The sequence below is a fragment of the Peromyscus maniculatus genome, chromosome 15 (assembly GCF_049852395.1).
Source record: "Peromyscus maniculatus bairdii isolate BWxNUB_F1_BW_parent chromosome 15, HU_Pman_BW_mat_3.1, whole genome shotgun sequence".
NCBI classification, from domain to species: domain Eukaryota; kingdom Metazoa; phylum Chordata; class Mammalia; order Rodentia; family Cricetidae; genus Peromyscus; species Peromyscus maniculatus.
The window spans coordinates 6,794,845-6,812,010 of NC_134866.1; positions in this window are offsets into that span (position 1 = coordinate 6,794,845).

The window sequence follows — 17,166 nt, forward strand, 5'->3', positions numbered from 1 at the left end:
AGATGCAGTTAGACTCACCTTGTATCTTCTACTTGGCTTTGTTATGAGCACGACAGAGGAACGATGAACAGTGGCCTCTCCACCCTCCCTTACCTCCCTCCTACATCCATAGTAATGACAGATGCTTTGGTTCCTGGTTATCCATCATTACTAACATTAGGAAAAGAATGTTGTTACATTCAAATGAACTTGGTGGACAAAATGTTGCAAGACAACATCGCACATACCTTCTATAGTTAATGTTTTTTGCATAAACAGTTTATTAACATGTAAATGTCATATACACATTGGGTATAACACAGAGAAATGAATAAACCTCTAGAGTAGATCACATAGAGAGGATCTAAACCTCAAGACTAAATCCTTGACAATAATGTAGAAAGGTTGCTGTGTGGAAATGTAGTTTTAACAAAGAAGAGCTCGGCAGTTGCCAACAAGGCACCCCAAACAGAGGTCAAGTCTTCTAGGTGTATGTATGTCAATGTTTTCCTCCTGCTTGGAGTCTCTGGAGACCTAGTTATAATTTATTCCTGGCACAAAAAGGGAGGTTGCCTTCCAAATGGAAATATCCTTTATGGATATTCATTTTTTCTATAAAGGAACATTTTTTTCAGAGCTGTACCCTGTGTAGAAAGCTTCTCAGGGAACCAGCTTTAGAAGTGAATAGTATAGCAGAAATACACATTTTCAAGAGAAAATAGTATAGACCACTCTCAGGTGGCTCTGCTCATCTCTCTTTTTTTAAAAAAAAAAATTTTAACTCTGTTATTTAAAATGTTGAAAAAAATCACAAGAATTAACATGACCTGAACACTACAGAACTCAGGAGCCTTTGTATAGTTAGAATAGACACTCCAGAAGCAGAGGATTTCACATTGGATTTAACACTGTGTGATGGAGCAGAGGAGTGTGCAGGCCCCTATTGAGTGAGGAAGCGAGTTATGGTGGGTGTTAGAAGTGGCTTGCGATTCAACTTGGGTTTTACTCTTGTTTTTTAATGTTTGTGCATGTGATTTTGCATTTTAATAAGCCTTAAAGAAATTTTGATCACTTTTCTAGGAGATATGTGTAATTATCTATAAATTTGTTCACATGTGTATGTATATTACTGAGTATGCATATGAAGAAAACATGTAGTTTTTTCAGATTGATTGACCTTAATATCATAATTCTACATCCATTCATTTTCCTAGAAATTTCATGGTTACATTTTTCCTTAGAGATAAATAACATATATATCTAGTATATATATTAAACATATACATTTATATATATGCGCTGATAAGAGTATGCTGATATGACCAAGAATGAAACCACAAGGAGATGGGCAGATGTCAAGGCAGAAGTACATACAACAAAATGAAGAGAAATACAGCATCACCAGAACCTAGCCCTCCTCTAACATCTAGACCTGAACATCAAAAAATGGAAGAAGCAGAAGAAAACAGTCTTATGAATAACATCATGAAGAAGGTAGAGGCTTATATAGAAGGAATCACAAATGAAATTGAGGAAAAGACAAACAAAAAATGGGAAGAACGCTATAAAAAACTAGAGGAAAGAAAAATAAAACAGAAGAAAACAATAGATCCCTGAAAGAAAATCATGAAAAAGCAATGAAACAGATGAAGGAAACAGTCCAAGACCTGAAAGGGGAAATAGAAAAAATGAAGAAGACACAAACAGAGGAAATGCTGGAAATAGAAAATCTGAGTAAACGAACGGGAACTTCAGATGCAAGTATAGCCAACAGAATGCAAGAGATGGAAGAGAGGATCTCTGGCATTGAAGATACGGTAGAAGAAATAGATTCATCAGTCAAAGAAAACACTAAAGCCAACAAAGTCATGACCCAAAATGTCCAATAAATTTGGGACACCATGAAAAGACCAAACCTATGAAGAATAGGGATAGAGGAAGGAGAAGAATATCAACTCAAAGGCACAGAAAATATACTAAACAAGATCATAGAAGAAAACTTTCCCAACTTAAAGAAGGAAATGCCTATGAGGATACAAGAAGCCTATAGAACACCAAACAGAATAGAACCCCTCCCCCAAAAGTCCCCTCGCCACATAATAATTAAACAATTAAATGTACAGAATAAAGAAAGAATATTAAGAGCAGCAAAGGAAAAAGGCCAAGTGACTTATAAAGGCAAACCCATCAGAATAACACCTGATTTCTCAATGGGGACTTTGAAAGCTGGAAGGACATGGACAGTTGTAATGCAGACACTAAGAGACCATGGATGCCAGCCTAGACTTATATACCCAGCAAAACTTTCAATCATCATAGATGGAGTGAACAAGACATTCCAAGACAAAGCCAGATTTAAACAATACTTATCCACAAACCCAGCCCTACAGAAAGCACTAGAAGGAAAATTCCAACCTAAGGAAGTTAGATACACCCATGAAACACAGGCAATAGATAAAGCCACAGCAGTAAACCCCCAAAAGAAGAAGTACACACACACTACCACCAAAAATAACAGGGATGAACAATCACTGGTCATTAATATCCCTTAATATCAACGGACTTAATTCACCTATAAAAAAACAACCCATCTTCCTGCTGCATATAAGAAACACACCTCAAATTCAAAGATAGACACTACCTAAGAATAAAAGGCTGGGAAAAGACTTTCCAATCAAATGGTCTTAAGAAATAAGCTGGTGTAGCCATCCTAATATCCAACAAAATAGACTTCAAACTAAAATCGATCAAAAGAGATCAAGAAGGGCATTACATACTCATCACAGGAAAGATCCACCAAGATGAAGTTTCAATTCTGAAAATTTATGCCCAAAACACAAGGGCACCCACATACCTAAAAGAAACATTACTAAAGCTTAAACCACATATAAAACCCCACACATTAATAGTGGGAGACTTCAATACCCCACTTTCACCACTGGACAGATCTCCCAAATCAAAACTTAAGAGAGAAATAAAGGACTAAACTGATGTTATGACTCAAATGGACTTAATATATATATCTACAGAACATTCCATCCTAACAAAAAAGAATATACTTTCTTCTCAGCACCCCATGGAATCTTCTCTAAAATCGACCACATACTTGGCCACAAAGCAAATCTCAACAGATACAAAACAGTTGGAATAACCTCCTGCATTCTATCAGACCACCGTGGTTTAAAGTTAGATTTCAACAACAAAAACTACAAAAAACCTACAATCTCATGGAAACTGAATAACACTCAACTGAATCACCAATGGGTCAAAGAAGAAATAAAAAGAAATTAAAGACATCCTAGAGATCAACAAAAATGAAGACACCACATACCCAAACTTATGGGACACTATGAAAGCAGTGCTAAGAGGGAAATTCATAGCACTAAATGCCCACATAAAGAAGTTGGAGAAATCTCATAGTGACTTAACAGCACACCTGAAAGCTCTAGAACAAGAAGAAGCAAAGTCTCCCAAGAATAATAGATGCCAGGAAATTATCAAATTGAGAGCTGAAATCAATAAAATAGAAACAAAGAGAACAATACAAAAAATTAATGAAACAAAGAGTTGGTTCTTTAAGAAAATCAACAAGACAGACAGGCCTTATCCAAACTAACCAAAAGACACAGAGAGAGAGCATCCAAATTAACAAAATCAGAAATGAAAAGTGGGACATAACAAGACGATGAGGAAATCCAGAGAATCATCAGGTCATACTTCAAAAACCTCTACTCCACAAAACTGGAAAATCTAAAAGAAATGGATAATTTTCTGGATAGGTATCACATACCTAAGTTAAATCAAGACCAGACAAACTATTTAAGTAGTCCAATAACACCTAAGAAAATAGAAACAGTCATAAAAAGTCTCCCCACCAAAAAAAGCCCAGGACCAGATGGTTTCAGCACAGAATTCTACCAGATCTTCAAAGAAGAGTTAATACCAATACTCTCTAAATTGTTCCACACAATAGAAACAGAAAGAACGTTACCAAACTCCTTCTATGAGGGTACAATTATTCTGATTCCTAAACCAAACAAGGATATAACAAAGAAAGAGAACTACAGACCAATCTCCCTCATGAACATTGATGCAAAAATACTCAATAAAATACTGGCAAACAGACTCCAAAAACACATCAAAACAATTATCCACCATGATCAAGTAGGCTTCATCCCAGGGATGCAAGGGTGGTTCAACATACAAAAGTCCGTCAATGTAATACACCATATAAACAAACTCAAAAAAAAACCACATGATCATCTCACTAGATGCAGAAAAGGCATTTGACAAAATCCAACACCCCTTCATGATAAAGGTCTTGGAGTGATCAGGAATACAGGGAACATGCCTAAACATAATAAAGGCAATTTACAGGAAGCCAACAGCCAACATCAAATTAAATGGAGAGAAACTCAAAGTGATTCCACTAAAATCAGGAATGAGGCAAGGCTGTCCACTCTCCCCATACTTATTCAATATAGTACTTGAAGTTCTAGCCAGAGCAATAAGTCAACATAAGGAGATTAAGGGGATACAAATTGGAAAGGAAGAAGTCAAGCTTTCCCTATTTGCAGATGACATGATAGTATACTTGAATGACCCCAAAGATTCAACCAAGGAACTGATACAGCTTATAAACACCTTCAGCAACATAGCAGAATACAAGATCAACTCAAAAAAATCAGTAGCCCTCCTATATACAATTGACAAACAGGCTGAGAAGGAAATCAGAGATATATCACCCTTTACAATAGCCACAAATGATATAAAATACCTTAGGGTAACACTAACCAAGCAAGTGAAGGACCTATATGACAAGAACTTTAAGTCCCTGAAAAAAGAAATTGAAGAAGATATCAGAAAATGGAAAGATCTCCCATGCTCATGGATAGGCAGGATTAACATAGTAAAAATGACAATCTTACCAAAAGCAATCTACAGATTCAATGCAATCCCCATCAAAATACCAACACAATTCTTCACAGACTTGGAAAGAATAATACTCAACTTTATATGGAAAAACAAAAATCCAGGATAGCCAAAAGAATCCTGTACAATAAAACAACCTCTGGAGGCATCACGATCCCTGACTTCAAGCTCTACTATTGAGCTACAGTAATAAAAACAGCTTGGTACTGGCATAAAAAATGACATGTGGACCAATGGAATCGAATTGAAGACCCTGACATCAATCCGCATACCTATGAACATATAATTTTTGACAAAGAAGCCAAAACTATACAATGGAAAAAAGAAAGCATCTTCAACAAATGGTGCTGGCATAACTGGATATCAACATGTAGAAGGCTGCAAATAGATCCATATCTGTCACTGTGCACAAAACTTAGGTCCAAGTGGATCAAAGACCTCAACATAAATCCAGCTACTCTGAACCTGCTAGAAGAGAAACTAGGAAGTAGTCTTGAACACATTGGCATAGGAGATCACTTCCTAAATATAATACCAGTAGCACAGACACTGAGAGAAACAATCAGTCAATGGGACCTCTTGAAACTGAGAAGCCTTTGTAGAGCAAAGGATATGGTCAACAAGGCAAAGCGACAGCCTACAGAATGGGAAAAGGTCTTCACCAACCCCACATCTGACAGAGGACTGATATCCAGAATATATAAAGAACTCAAGATATTAGACATCAAAATGCCCAACAGTCCAATTAAGAAATGGGCTATAGAACTAAACAGAGAATTCTCAACAGAGGAAACAAATGGCTGAAAGATATTTAAGGAATTGCTCAATATCCCTAATTGTCAGGAAATGCAAATCAAAACAAGTCTGAGATACCACCTTATGCCTGTCAGAATAGCTAAGATCAAAAACACTGAAGACACCTTATGCTGGAGAGGATGTGGAACTAGGGGAACTCTCCTCCACTATTGGTGGGAATGCAAGCTTGTACAACCACTTTGGAAATTAATATGGTGCTTTCTTAGAAAATTGGGAATCAATCTCCCCCCAAGATCCAGCTATACCACTCTTGGGCATATACCCAAGCAATGCTCAATCATACCACAAGGGCACTTGCTCAGCTATGTTCATATCAGCATTGTTTATAATAGCCAGAACCTGGAAACAATCTAGATGCCATTCAACTGAAGAATGGATAAATAAAATGTGGTACATATACACAATGGAATACTACTCAGCAGAGAAAAACAATGACAGCATGAAATTTGCAGGCAAATGGCTGGATCTAGAAAAAAAATTATCCTGAGTGAGGTAATCCAGACTCAGAAAGACAAACATGGTATGTACTCACTCATAAGAGGATACTAGATATAAAACAAAGATGACTAGACTGCTACTCACAACTCCAGGAAAGCTACCTAGAAAACAGGACCCCAAGAAAGACACAGGGATCGCCCAATGGCAGAGAAATGGATGAGATCTACATGAGCAACTTGGACATGAGTGGGGGTAATGAAGGGCAAGGGTCTAGGGAAAGAGAGCTTAGGGGAGCGGGAGATCCCAGCTGGATCAAGAACAGAGAGGGAAAACAAGGAATAAGAGACCATGATAAATGAAGACCACATGAGAATAGGAAGAAGCAAAGTGCTAGAGAGGCCCACAGAAATCCACAAAGATACCCCCACAATAGACTACTGGCAATGGTTGAGAGACAGCCCAAACTGACTTACTCTGGTGATAGGATGGCCAAACACCCTAATTGTCGTGCTAGAAACCCCATCCAATGACTGAGGGAACTGGATGCAGAGATCCACAGCCAGACCCCAGGTGGAACTCCAGAAGTCCAATTGGTGAGAAAGAGGAGGGTTTGTATGAGCAAGAATTGTTGAGACCAAGGTTGGATAAAACACAGGGACAAATAGCCAAATGAATGGAAACACATGAACTATGAACCAATAGCTGAGGAGCCCCCAACTGGATCAGGCCCTCTGGATAACTGAGACAGTTGATTAGCTTTATCTGTTTGGGAGGTATCCAGGCAGTGGGACCGGGTCCTGTACTCAGTGCATGTGCTGGCTGTTTGGAACCTGGGGCTTATACAGGGACACTTGGCTCAGCCTGGGAGGAGGGGACTGGACCTGCCTGGACTGAATCTACCAGGTTGAACTCAATCCTCAGGGGAGTCTTTGCCCTGGAGGAGATGGGAGTGGGGGTGGGATGGGGGGGAAGTGGGAGGAGGGAGAACAAGGGAATCCGTGGCTGATATGTAAAATTAAATTAAATTATAAAATACAAAAAATTATCTGTAAACTTGTTCACATGTGTACATATATTACTGTCTGATTATGCATATGAAGAAAACATATACATTTATATATACCAAACTACTTATCCATTACTACTTTGGGCCTATACCTCTAACCACAGCCTGTAGATGGCAGACCACTGCACCTGAAGTTTAGTACCTGCCTCCAGCAGGCTCATAGTGTCCAAATGGTGGCCAAGGATTTGACTCCATGTGATCACCTAGTGGCTTAGTGAGCAGCCAGGCTCACCTGCACTGACTTCTGAGGCCACAGTGTTGTACCCAGAGTCCCCTAAAAACCACTAAGAGACTGACCAAGTGCAAAAGCAGAGTCTTTTTACTTATGAGTTAACCTGGGTCTCTCCATCCATCTGACATAGCAGCTGAGCAGGAGAGACCCTGAGTGGTGATCCAGCAGGGTTTTTATAATGATTAGGGGAGGAGATCTGGGGGAATTCAAACTCTATATAGTTACAAGCTCAAGACTGGTGCTTACTTCCGGTTAGAGATGCTTGGTTTGAACTGATTGGAGAGTTTTAGCTGCAAGAAAATTGCCATATCCTCCAGCAGTTTATGTCATCGCAGACCCATCTTCTCTGACAATTAGATATCCCATTTCTTATCTGTAGGAAACTTGTTCCCTCTAAGAGCTATGATATATAATCTAGCATATCCTTTAGGTTATGGCAGGAAATGTCTGGAACTCATTTTTTATGTAGCTCTTGTCTGGATCTAGGGGCAGCACATCCTCTGGTGGGTTTCCCAGGACCTGCTGCCCCCAGTCTGACCCTTCTCTAAGATGGCTACAACCCTGTCATCCTCTCAACAGGACTCAATTCCTTGTTTCAGGATGCTCTCCTATGGCTGTGAGGGTAGGCACCATCTTTTTAAATGATTGTGCCCTGTACATCTTTGTTTCCACAGTAGACCTCAAGGTCTCATGCAATTAGGCTCAAACTGCATATTTCAAGCTGGAAGGAATGACTGGATACCCAGGTAATCATCAAATGATCTTGTCCATCTTTCCTTTCCTGAAGGCATGTTAACATTAAATATGGTCAGCTGTGAACATTTGAGTGGGCACAGCTGAAGTTATAAAGATGGCCTGTGGGAGCCCACAACTGACTCAGTTTCCCAGTTTGAATCTGAAGTCTATTCTGAGTCAATAGAGTTCAAGCTTAATTGCTCCAAGGCTGTGAGAAAGTTCTGATTAGCCCATAAGAGGGAACATACTATCTAGCTAGACGCAAGCTGCTGATGCCAGCCGGAGGTACATCGAGATAGAAAATGAAAGTGCCTGTTCCTTGACACAAGGCAGGACAGATAGTGGTTGAATGCCTGTGCTGTGCATTATTCTACCTCTGTCCTTCAAAACTGTATATAAGCTGGCTGTGAAATAAACTTGGGACTGTCTGGCATTGACCAGCAGATCTCTCAACTCTTTTCTATCTTCTTCATTGTCTCTTCAATCCACACGCCTCTACCCAGCTACCCTTCTGACTGTCGGCAGGTTGGACAATGGCTGTTGTTTCTCTATGAAGATATTGTACAGTGCTAACTTAACAAGAGAAGGCTGAATCCAAATTACACATGTAGGGTAATGTAATAAGTTAGTATTACCTGAATATATACTGTGAACCATTAGGACCTACATGTTTCCTGTTAATTCTTATAGAAATCAAGAGATAGGTTTGTAATATATACATCATGTAGACTTATTTATCATTTCTGTGTTCTGATTTGGAGGAACTGAGGGAAATTCAACACAGATGCTCTTGAGTTTCAAATTTCATATTGTCATATAGAAAATGTTTCAGCATCAGAAAAGACAAAGGAAATTGAACAAGACAGGTGAAACCTCTACAGAGGGAATCCCGACAGTGGATGCTGGGCTGGGAGTCATGGCACCAGTGTACTCCCAGGAGCTCTGTCCCTCCAGCTGAGAGAGAAGCAGGGGAGGAAGTGTCGGCAAGAGTGGGCCAGACCTCTGTTTTTCATTACCCACCCAAGACTCCAGTCACCCGAAGGATAACCAGCCAGTCATGCCAGCCCACCTCAGAGTAGACATGGGGTGTGGGCCATGTTTTCTATGCTGGAGAGCATTAGCTATGTTGTTCAGAAGTTAGAGAAGCTACACTGGTTTCCAATGCCAGAACTTTCTACTTGGTCTCCAAGCCTGCTTCCTGTGGGCATTCTTTTCTGTCCTACCAGCCACTCCCCATATAACCACACAGAGACTTAATATTAATTATAAATGCTTGGCCAATAGCTGACACTTTTTTTTTTTAGCGAGCTCTTATAACTTAAATGAACCCACTTCTATTCATCTATGTGCTGGCCCAAGGCTCGTTTACCTCATGTATGTACTTCCCATTCTGCTTGCTCTGCCTCTCATGGCATCTCCTCAGACTCTGCCCTTCTTCTCCCCAGCATTCTATCTGCCCTGAAAATGCTGCCTAGCCACCAACCAGTCAGCTTTTTATTAACAATGAGAACAACACATCTTTACTGTATAGAAGGATTATTCCACAGCAGCTTCCTTTAATTGTGATAGGATATTCCCTCTGTCCTTAAGATTCCTTTCTCTTATGCCTATGGTCTGCCTTGGTTTCTGTCCCAATAAGCCTGAATACTCATTTTTGTTTCTTTAGCCTTTTAGCTATGGCTAATATTACAAATATATGAACATATGCTGTTTCAGCAAACTGAAAAGGCTAGTTCTGAAGCTAGGATTTGGCATCCCATGTCAGACCCAAGCATGTGCGTCTCTAAAGTTCTATAAAGCTCCTGTCTTTAGTCAATCCCCCCTGACTCTGAAACAGAGAAAAAGAGATCAACAAACAACCAAGCAAAAGACAGTGTGTGCTTAAGAACAGCTCAGGGCTATCTATGTACAACAGAGACTACCATTGTTTGTCTCTTGGAATAAAGGTGTTTGTAATAAAATTGGGGAAAGAGATCTCTATACACAATGAGGATAGGAAGGACACACTGTCTAAAATCTGTCAGTAACAATTCCAACAATGTAGGTTGATCAGAGCTCCCTCAGCAAAATTCTGTTAGATGATGTAAACATAAATATAATAAAGATTATGACAAATAACCCCACATGCTGTGTAAATCATAAAAAACTGTCTTATATTTTCTATACCAGGAATCTTACAGGTTAAGAGGATTAACAGCATGTATGCAGGCAATACTAATTTATTCCATTACCCTACATGTGTAATTTGGATTCAACCTTCTTTTATCAAGACAATACTATACAATATCTTCATAGTGAAACAACCGCTATCTTCATAACTCCAGCTGTGTTCACTCAGATGTTCACAGCTGGCCTTATTCAATGTTAACATGCCGTCAGGAAAGGAAAGATGGACAAGGTCATTGGACAATCACCTGAATCCAGTCATTCCTCCCAGCTTGAAATGTGCAGGTCTAAGTACATGGGGCCTCAATGTTTACTGTAGAAGCAAGGCTGTAAAGGGCACAAACATTAAGGAGTGCCCATCCACACATCCATAGGAGAGCATCCTTAATCCAGGAATCGAGTCCCATGGCCTCAGAAGTCAGTGCAGTTGGGGCTGGGGAGTCAAATCCTTAGTCACTCCGTGGACCCTATGAGCCTGCTGGAGGCAGATACTAAACTTGAGATGCAGTGCAGTCTACTATCTACAGGCTGTGGTTAGAGCCACAGACCCAAAGTAGCCTCTGTGACCACCACAGCATAGACTCTGTGTGCTGCAGTGACAGCTGGAATCTCACAAGTCAGCACCTCACACCCATTATGACCTCACACCACTGGAACCAGGGCCCAGGTCTCTGCACTGTACCCACTATTTCAGTACTGGGCTTATGTTCAGGGACCCTCACACCTTAACATAGAGATATTTGTACCCCAGGCTGATTGTTTCTTTACTCACAACAGCAAAGGACCAGATTCAACCTAGATGTCCATGAACACATTAGTGGATTATTTGATAAATATAATATATATGTTTATTATACACACATGGATGCTATTTAACTCTAAAAAACTATAATCATGAAATTTACACAAAAATGGATGGACTTAGAATGTATATCAATTGAGATCACCCAATCGTATAAGGAAGAACATTGCATGTTTTCCCTCACATGTGTGACTTAGTAATATATGTATATATGTCAACAAATTTACATGTGACTACAGTACATCATATAGAAAAGAGAACAATAAAGGCTAAATATTAGGGGATGATTGACAGCAGGTGATGAACATGACTCATGAAAGAGGACATAATTGATTTTCAAGTGCTAACTTTGTCATGAATGAATTATTTGGGTTTAGCAGTATGTAGCTGCAGAAAAGCATAGAGACAGTTTTACATCCAATGTGAACTCCACAGCTTCTATTCTGAATGTTTTTTTTTTCTTCTGGGAGTGAGGGGTTCAAGCCAGGGTTCCTCTGTGTAGTCCTGGCTGTCATCAGAACTCAGAGATCAACCTGCCTTCTGAGTGCTGGGATTAAATGTGTGTGCCACCACTGCCCAGCTCTGAATGCCCATTGTAAATGTAAAGAAGTTTATGGGTTCTGTAGTCTTCAAGTCTTGCTAATTTGGGTAGGTTATTTTTTTTCTATTTGCAACATTTTAAATAATAGGGTTTAATTTAAAAAGAAAAAAAGGAGAAATGAGCAATGTCTCCTGAGTGCATGTCTCTGCTACACTATTCAGTTTGAGCCATCCCTTCAGAAGCTTCCCACACAGGCTGGAGCTCTTTCTCTTGTACAACAAATGTCTACCCAATGAAGAACATTTGCATTTGTAAGGAAATCTCCCTCTGTGATACTGAGGAAATTGGTAACTAGATCTTCAGAAACACCAAACAGGAAAGCACTGACTCACATACACATAGCAAACCTGATCTTTGTTAAAGATAATATGCTGACAACTTTTTAGCCATTTTTAAATAACAGAACCTTTACACACACCAACCTTTCATTGTTAGTGATAAGGATGGGATTTAAGCCTGAAGCTGAAACACTTTTTTTGTGATCCACTCTAGAGGTTTATCCATTTCTCTCTGTTCTATCTAATGTGTACATGACATTTAAATGTAAATAAACCTTTTTGTTTTGTTTTGTTTTTTACCCAAACCAATGATAGAATGTATGTGATGTGTTGCATTTTTAACCTTTTTACTGACCAAGTTCATTTGACTGTTATACTTCTGTTTTAACTTTAATTATAACAAGTAACCATTATTCTCTACACTTTGACCAATTGTGAGTCTGTGTTTTATTCTCCATCTACCACACAATATTTTCTGGTGGGTATGAGAGATGCCTGAATATATGGGTATAAAGATAAGAACTTGGGTTCATTTAGTTACTACTCACTTATCAGAATAACAGTATTAGGTTCTCCGTAGGGTGTATCACCTACACAGGCACAGGTTTATCACCAATTAACATCATGTTATCAGTTAAATTCTGTAGAACAAGCTTTAAATCCAACCAGAAAATGGTTGTGTTACTCCTATAACTTTCCTGCCATTATTACTCCTTTGGCACATCTTGCCACTTCCTGGGCTCATGGCTGGGAAAGACTGTTTATTACATCACTTCCATGGTAGCATACCTAGATTGTGCCTCCACTATAAAAGCTAGTTAGGCTGGGCAGTGGTGGCACACGCCTTTAATCCCAGCACTCGGGAGGCAGAGCCAGGCGGATCTTTGTAAGTTCAAGGCCAGCCTGGTCTACAGAGTGAGATCCAGGAAAGGCACAAAGCTACACAGAGAAACCCTGTCTCAAAAAACAAAAACAAACAAAAACAAAAAACAGAAAAAGCTAGTTAATAGAGAGGAAGTTTCTAAGTTGTAAAATCAGGTACCACTGATTTTACAGCCACTGTTTATAAAATGAGAATTCTGTCTTTGCTTCAGAACTGGTAAACAAAATAAGCAATATGAGAAAATTACAAATCATCATGATTATTAAACCATTTAAGAGTGCTGATGACCAAGAGTAGTCTCCCACCTCAGACAGACTATTAGTAGGACAGGAAGGGAAGGTAGGGTTTTTTTAAAGTCAAAAATCTAATCACATCACAGAAGATGTACACTGAGGTGTTATATATTATTTGGTTTATTTTTCTTTTTGTTTTTCCCTGGACCCTTCCACAGCTGAGAAGAAAGGGCATTGATCTATAAAATATTATACATGGCCATTTCTCAGGAGGGACCTTTTGTATACATTAGATCCTTTCCTAATAGGAAAGGAGGAATCATTTTTCAGAAGATAGGAAATACAATATACTTTCCTGAAGAGGCTTCAGAGTTATGGTGGTTTGAATGACCTCCATAGTCCCTTAGGAAGTGGCACTATTAGGAGGTATGCCTTCATTAGAGTAGGTGTGGCCTTGTTGGAGGAGGTTTGTCCCTGGGCATGGGCTTTGAGGTTTCAGATGCTCAATCCAGGTCCAGAGGTATACTCCCTTCCTGCAGCCTGCAATCCAGATGTAGAACCCTGGGCTCCTTCTCCTTAGTAATGGACTAAACTTCTCAACTTGTAAGCTAACCTCAATTAAATATTTTCTTTCATAAGAGATGCTGTGGTCATGGTGTCTCTTGACATCAGTAGAAACGCTAAGACAAGATGGGAGGAGGTAGAGGAATTCAGAGAGATCCGCCTGCCTTTGCCATCCAATGCTGGGATTAAAGGCATGCACCACCACGCCTGGCATTCCCACTTCTTTTAATTACTTTAAATTCTTTGATTTTAATGAAAGAGCAGGACTGAAACCTTGGTTTCATTTCTTGAGAGGCTGTCAATTGACAAAGTTTAACAACCAGTTAATTAAGCAAGGCCTGACCATTAGATCAGATGTAGCAGAGTTAATAAACTTTTGATTCAGAGACCAGACCTGATGGGCTGTTGTGGCTACCCCTATTGGAAGCCATGATGGCTAGTTTTTGTTTTTGTTTTTGTCAATTTGACACAGACTACAGTCATTTGAGAGATGGGAACCTCAAATGAGAGAATGCCTCCATAAGATCTGGCTGTAGGTAAGGATATAGGGCAATTTCTTAATAATTGAAGTGGAAGGAGCCACTCTATGTTGCTTGGGTTCATCCATGACCTGCTGGTCCTGAGTGCTATAAGAAAGCACAGTAAGTCCCTGAGAGCAAACCAGTAAGCAGCAACTCTCTATGGCCTCTGCATTAGTTCCAGCCTCCAAGGTTCGACCTAGTTTGGATTCCTGTCCTGACTTCCTTCAATGATGAAAAGTGTTGTGTGACCCTCTGCCAATCAAACCCTTTTTCCCCCCAAATGCTTTGTTCATAGTGTTTCATCATAGTAATGATACCCATAAGTAAGACAGAAGCATGGGGGGGGGCAATAACACCCTGAGTCCAAAGGGAAGGAGAATTGTGATCTCTATCTCCAATGACCCTGGTTGAATACCTCAAGCTTCTGCCAAGTAGACACAATGGCTCCCTTGCAAAGGGAGCGGATGTGGTGATATATTGTTTGTGCTCTAACAAATAAAGCTTGCATGGAGATCAGAGTACAGAGCTAAGCACTAAACCATAGAGGCTAGGTAGTGGTGGCACACACCTTTAATTCCAGCACATGGGAGGAAAAAGGAAGATTAGGAGTTCAAGGCCACTCTGGGCTACACAAGGTCGATCCAGTTGAAAAGAGAATCAGTGCTAGGTTGTGGAAGCTTAGGCCTTTAATTGCAACACAGAGGTGGAGACAGGATTATATGGCAGCAGGAGACTGGAGCTCAGACCCCACTTCGGACTGAAGATTTGATAGAGATATGAAGTCACTCTAATGCTGTCTCCTTTAGTTCTCTGATCTTTCAGCAGTTAATCCTAGATCTGACTCTGAATTTTTATTATTAAGGCCAATTAGAATTCAAATTATGCCTGGTGCCCAACATGGGGCACAGATTCACAGAAAAGCTTCTTGCCTATGACTTCACAACCACAAGCACAGACATGCAGATGGCATCACTGCCCTGCTGACTAAATTTTTGTTGCAGCCTCTCTGCAACAACACGGGCTCAATATATTGCCAGAGTCAGCCCCTCACCACTGGCCAGCTCTGCATTTAGGCAGTTCCTGCTCTACATGTTTCTTCCCCAGGATCTCCTGTGTGCATTTTACAGACATTAGGTTACCTCTCCTGATGGCTTGTGGGCTTTCCCTGGAGCACCTCCTCTGGTTGCTGCCAAACTAAGGTAGCTGTCTTGAAAACCAACTCAGGCTTTTGCTGTTCTATGCAGAAACAGTCAGTCTCCCATCTTCATCATCATTGTTGGCAGATTTGGTGAGATGATTGGGAATACTTAAAGGGAGGAATTAGTTAAGAGAGTTTTTGCCACATTAAAAAATGGGAAACATATTAGAATGGAGTTAGGTTTCTGTATGATAATACACTGGACAGTTTGAAAATGAAACAACTAAATGAGAAGATAATTAATTTAGATGGAATTTATGTAATGTCAACTTTATACATTACTGGTTTTATCATTTTTTATAACTAAAAAAATGGTTAATATGAGTGCCAAGATGCAAGCTTTAGAAAAATGTATTAAAGATCATATAGATTAAACAGATCATAGAGATACTCAGACCCAGACAGAGGGATTTAAAGAACCAGTCTCAAAATTGCATTATAAGTTTAGAGGAAGAGCCTAAGGTTTTCAAACAATCAATTTTAATTTAGCCAGTAACCTTACAGGAACTGCCAAATGATAGATATCCCCAAGGCTGTGTAAGTGCTGAATGGACTCCTCTGGATATATTAGATTTAAGGAGATGCAAGGAAGCGGTAGTCTATTTTGGCATGCATTCACCTTTTGTGAAGCAAATGTTAAACTTATGGTCAATTTGTAATAGAATTATCCCTCAAGACTAGAGAGACTGGTTTACAGCAATCTTGGAGCCTGGTCCTCAGTTACAATCGAGGACCTGGTAGAAAGATGAGGCTATGACCATTGAACAATGAGGTAGGGCTAGAGGTATGGAAATTTCCGAAGAACAACTTCTTGGGGAGGGAGATCATGTACAAAGGCAATCCCTATATGATGACCACATCCTGACTTAATGCCATGCAGCAGCCATGAATGCTTGGGAAAGAATTGAAGATGAAGGAAAGAAAATTGAGTTATTTACTAAAGTAATAGAGCCTCAAAGAAATCTTCACTGATTTCTAACATAGATTGACTTCAGCAGTAAATAGAATGATTCCAAATTCAGAAGCTACACAAATAATTGGATCGATGTTTTTTGAAAATGCTAATGCATGATGCAAAGGGGGTAATTAGGGCATTAAAGGCAAGATCAATACCCTTAGAGGAGTGGGTATGAGATACAGTCAATATTCAATCTCATAACCATGGTGATGCTTGGATAAGAGGTGATTTCTAGAGGTTTTAAGAAAAATTGAAATGTCAGGTGTTTCAATTGTGGTAAACAAAGTCACCTAAAAAGGGACTGTAAACAGGGCATTCCTAGAAATAATGTTTTTTTCTAAGAATAATCCCTACAGAATGCTCATCCCTTCTGGGGTATGCAGAAGGTGTGCCAAAAGGAGATATTGGAATAATGAATGCAGATCAATAGGGACAGTCAAGGTAACACTTTGCCATCAGAAAACACCTTGAGGAGCTGCTTTCAGGCCCCCATGTCAAATTTAGTTCAGTTGTTTCCTGTCATCATGGAGGAAACTCCTTCTCAGAGCAATTAAAGAACCTAATGCGTATTTTAAGAAAACATACTGCTCTGGATGTTAGAACTGCTGTAGAAGAAAGAACAAAAAATTCAGGAGAAACCATTGAGCAAATATTTTGGCAAGTTTCTATAAATGAACATGGACCAAAATTAAAACTATTAATAAATGATGCTGTCAGTGAAGGTCTTGTAGATACAGGTGCAGATGTAACAATAATTGCACCAG